At 31.0% G+C, this 5,000-nt stretch overlaps 1 protein-coding gene across 6 annotated transcripts in view; it reads left to right on the forward strand.

The window, feature by feature from the left end:
• LOC138019841 (uncharacterized) overlaps positions 1 to 5,000 on the forward strand; it is a 20,313-nt gene that overhangs the window by 15,267 nt on the left and 46 nt on the right. For 4 of the 6 annotated variants that reach the window (XM_068866774.1, XM_068866775.1, XM_068866771.1 and 1 more), the window contains one exon: positions 1 to 642. This exon is cut by the window's left edge and continues 462 nt beyond it. The gene's annotated coding sequence lies outside the window, so the exon portion shown is untranslated. Of the gene's footprint in view, positions 3,291 to 3,395 lie in introns of those variants that run through there. The other 2 variants (XR_011126242.1, XR_011126241.1) reach the window with 1 other exon arrangement.

Here is a 5,000-nt window from a genome sequence, read left to right on the forward strand (position 1 = left end):
CAAAAATAATGAGAATTTTTGATCCCTGAACCCACAAAAATTTGATCCCGATCCTGATGTCACATGTTGCGATTCCAGATCCCAGAGCTGTGATTCTTGATCCCATATACCTCGTTATGACCCTGAAGATAACTTACATGTTACATGTGATGCACTAGTATCTTGGTTGTAATCTGAAAAAAAAAAACCAATGCAATTCATTCATTCGAAAGAAACAAAATATACCAAGTGGAACTATTTTACAAGGAGCTATTACTTACTGGAAGCCATGTAACTGTTGTCATTGGAAACTTCAGTGGACTTTAGCAAGAATGGTTGTCTCGGACCATTATCTATAGATTGAAAACAAATGAACAAATTTAGCTATTAATATTATGAATAAGGAAGACTAAATAGGAAATTGTGAAATAAAAAAGGGTCCAGTTATAATAAGTAAAATTATATATCATTACTTATAGAGATAACTTACATGTTACACTTGATGTACTTCTAGTGTCATGATTGTAACCTGAAGCAAAAGCAATAAGTCATTCATTTGACAGAGAAACAAAATATGCTAAGTGGAACTATTTTACAAAAAGACTGTTGGCGTCAATAAATGATGGCAGCTATAATAATTATTGTAGCTATTACTTACAAGGACTCATGTGACTGTTGTCATTTGAAAATTGAGTGGAGTTCAGTAAGAATGGTTGTTTCAGATCATTATCTATTGAAAACAAATGAAGACATCTAACTATCAATATTATCAATAAGGAAGACTAAATATTAGGAAATTGTGAAATAAAAAGGGTCTAGTTAAGTAAAATTATATAATTATCATTACTTATGAAGATAACTTACATGTTACACTTGATGTACTTCTAGTATCATGTTTGTAACCTGAAAGAAAAGCAATAAGTCATTCATTTGAAAGAGAAACAAAATATGCTAAGTGGAACTATTTTACAAAAAGACTTAGCATCAATAAATGATGGCAGCTATAATAATTATTGTAGCTATTACTTACAAGGAGTCATGTGACTGTTGTCATTTGAAAATTGAGTGGAATTCAGTAAGAATGGTTGTTTCAGATCATTATCTATTGAAAACAAATGAAGACATCTAACTATCAATATTATCAATAAGGAAGACTAAATATTAGGAAACTGTGAAATAAAAAAGGGTCTAGTTAAGTAAAATTATATAATTATCATTACTTATGAAGATAACTTACATGTTACACTTGATGTACTTCTAGTATCATGTTTGTAACCTGAAAGAAAAGCAATAAGTCATTCATTTGAAAGAGAAACGAAATATGCTAAGTGGAACTATTTTACAAAAAGACTCAGCATCAATAAATGATGGCAGGTATAATAATTATTGTAGCTATTACTTACAAGGAGTCATGTGACTGTTGTCATTTGAAAATTCAGTGGAGTTCAGTAAGAATGGTTTCAGATCATCTATTGAAAACAAATAAGGAAATGTAACTATCAAATTAATATTATGAATAAGGAACACTAAATAGGAAATTGTGAAATAAAAAAGGGTCTAGTTAAGTAAAATTATATAATTATCATTACTTATGAAGACAACTTACATGTTACACTTGATGTACTTCTAGTATCATGTTTGTAACCTGAAAGAAAAGCAATAAGTCATTCATTTGAAAGAGAAACAAAATATGCTAAGTGGAATTATTTTACAAAAAGACTGTTGGCATCAATAAATGATGGCAGCTATAATAATTATTGTAGCTATTACTTACAAGGAGTCATGTGACTGTTGTCATTTGGAAATTGAGTGGAGTTCAGTAAGAATGGTTGTTTCAGATCATCTATTGAAAACAAATGAAGACATCTAACTATCAATATTATCAATAAGGAAGACTAAATATTAGGAAATTGTGAAATAAAAAAGGGTCTAGTTAAGTAAAATTATATAATTATCATTACTTATGAAGATAACTTACATGTTACACTTGATGTACTTCTAGTATCATGTTTGTAACCTGAAAGAAAAGCAATAAGTCATTCATTTGAAAGAGAAACAAAATATGCTAAGTGGAACTATTTTACAAAAAGACTTAGCATCAATAAATGATGGCAGCTATAATAATTATTGTAGCTATTACTTACAAGGAGTCATGTGACTGTTGTCATTTGAAAATTGAGTGGAGTTCAGTAAAAATGGTTGTTTCAGATCATTATCTATTGAAAACAAATGAAGACATCCAACTATCAATATTGTGAATAAGGAAGACTAAATATTAGGAAATTGTGAAATAAAAAAGGGTTTAGTTAAGTAAAAATAATTAAATATCATTTATGAAGACAACTTACATGTTACACTCAAGTGTAACATGCAAGTTATTTTTATGTAGTAGTATTGTGGTTGTAATCTGAAAAAAAAACAATTCATTCATTTGAAAGAAACAATATATACTAAGTGGAATTATTTTATGAGAAAATTGTTGGTGTCAATAAATGATGGCAGCTATTACTTACTGGGAGCCATGTAACTATCATTTGAAACCTTAGTGGAGTTTAGCAAGAATGGTTTCAGATCATTACCTATAGAAAACAAATGAACAAATCTAACTATTAATATTATGAATAAGGAAGACTAAATAGGAAATTGTGAACTCAAAAAGAGTCTACATGTAGTTAAGTAAAATTATATATCATTATTTATGAACTCAAGATAACTTAAATGTTACAGTTGATGAACTAGTATCTTGGTTGAAATCTAAAGAATAAAGAATAAATCGTTCATTTGAAAGAAACAAAATTTGTCAGAGAATTCATGGTGATGACAAGTTCTAAGCTGACTCAAATCTGTTATGCATTTGGTGAATATTGTTATTAATAAATAACTGTTGATTAGGATGATTTTGTTAAAGATTTTGTAGTTTCCATATTATTAAATGCCAGCAGTATTTGTTGTTTGCATGACTGTACAATCCTTTATACCGTGACAAGCTAGTCCTTATAAGTACTGCAATACAAAAGTGTATTTTATCTATGTAACCAATGCCCTTGTATAAAAAGAGGAGAGATCAACTTTTAAAAAGTGAGTGACGACAGATTACAGCATCAAGAGACCAACATTTATAAAATATATTATTAATCTACATGTATTTGTATAAGTTAATTAGGAAATTATATGCAGCAATTTCTGGAATCTAACACTTCGAATGGCACATGTAGAGAGCGGCAGGTACAAAACACAGGTTACAGGTCATTATTTAACTTATACAGAAAGTGTGCTAAACATTTATAAAAGGTAACCTTAGGACTAGTTAGGTCTAAAGAAAAGTATCCTAAACATTCAAAAAAGCTAATTTTAGGCCTAATTAAGCCTAAAGAAAAGTTTTTGGGCCTTAAACATTAGCTTTGATGAATGTTTAGGATACTTTCTTTATAGGTAAAACAATGATCGGTGACTTGTGCCCTGCATTTTGTACCTGCTGATGTAGAGATACTTAAAACAAAAGAATCACTGGTTTTGGGCTTGGGAGTGAGGACAAAAAATCGACGGTACATCTAAAATGTTACTGATAAAGTTAGCTTAACTAGAACTTACAACTGGAAAAAGACAAGAGCATACTAGATATTTGCAATGCAAAGCATATCGAGAGACATTTGAAGGGATTAAAGAGTATTGTTACATGTAGTAGTGCAAATAATGCAAAAAATATCGTACAGGAAAAATAATTGAAAGTGCCAATGATTGGGGTTGTGGAAATATAAATTTCCTGCTTGTGCTGATTGCTGGCAGAGTCTAAAGAGAAAACTGAAGAAAGGTTAAAGAAACAGGAATTCGATTTTCTAAAAGAATTTTTCGAAGTGAAGATGCATTATCAAAAAGAGGTTCAAGTTGAAACTATGATTGAAATGCAGGGAAGACAGAATAAACAATAAGGGAATAATGGAGCTACGGTAAAGTTGCCTGAAGTATTATCAATCACTAAGTTTGATAGCTGATACTAAGACTGAGTGAGGTTCTGGGGACAGTGCCATGAAATGATGGATAAATCTGACGTAGCTGGAATCAGCAAATTTTCATTTGTCAAAAAATTTGTAAGCAGAAATTGATAGATTGCCCTTCATAGCTGGGGGTACAACTGAGCAAGAAGCTTTCTAGAAGAAAAAAATGGAAAAGAAATCGAAGTAATATGTCAAACCTTATGTCAAGAATATCTTAGCCCTATCCAATATTGATGGATGCAACACCAAGAAAATTTATGTATTTTTAATTATAAGCTATTTGTACTTTTTGACATCCAATCACTAGAAACCTATGGAAGGCTTAAACACACAAGTACATGGATATATTGTGATAGGACAGAACAAACTATCAGGCATCAGAGGTTACATGTATGTATTGTGTGAGGTATGAGAAGAGTGGAAAAAGTGGGATTTACTAAACTATGCAAAGCCCTATAAATGTAAGCATGAAAAAATCCTGCTCTTGATCGAGTGCTACAAGCAAAGAGAGATCGTACAGGAGGAGAGAGGAAATGTTAATCACCAGAAACATGAAGATGTGTCTATTGCAATAAAATGACCTACAGGTCAAATGATTGAAGGAAGCAAATCAACACCAACAAAAGGAGAAGATTACTAGCAAAATAGTGTCTTTGTTTAGTATATATTTGAAAGCCACGAACCCAGCAGCACATTGCTTTAGCAAAAGATCATACAAAATTGTGGAATATGGCCAATATCGCTGATTATTAGTAGTGAAAGATAATGATGTCAAACAACTTTCAGTTCATTTTGTGCAGGGAGGAGGCAAATATGGGCAAGTTAAAACCCAAATTGCCCCTAGGATCAGAAAGGAGATACAACGTGTTGCTCAGCTAGTACACTAAATTGGGATGATTTCTGATATTACTTCATCAAGATTTTGACAAAAAGCAAATGATTTAGATACAGATTAGTCATCTTTACTATGAATTAAGAACTAGTTGTAGGTTACACATGCATGCTTGGACTTTCCAATTCTGCATT

This window comes from Montipora capricornis, chromosome 10, assembly GCF_036669925.1.
Source record: "Montipora capricornis isolate CH-2021 chromosome 10, ASM3666992v2, whole genome shotgun sequence".
Classification (NCBI taxonomy): Eukaryota; Metazoa; Cnidaria; class Anthozoa; order Scleractinia; family Acroporidae; genus Montipora; species Montipora capricornis.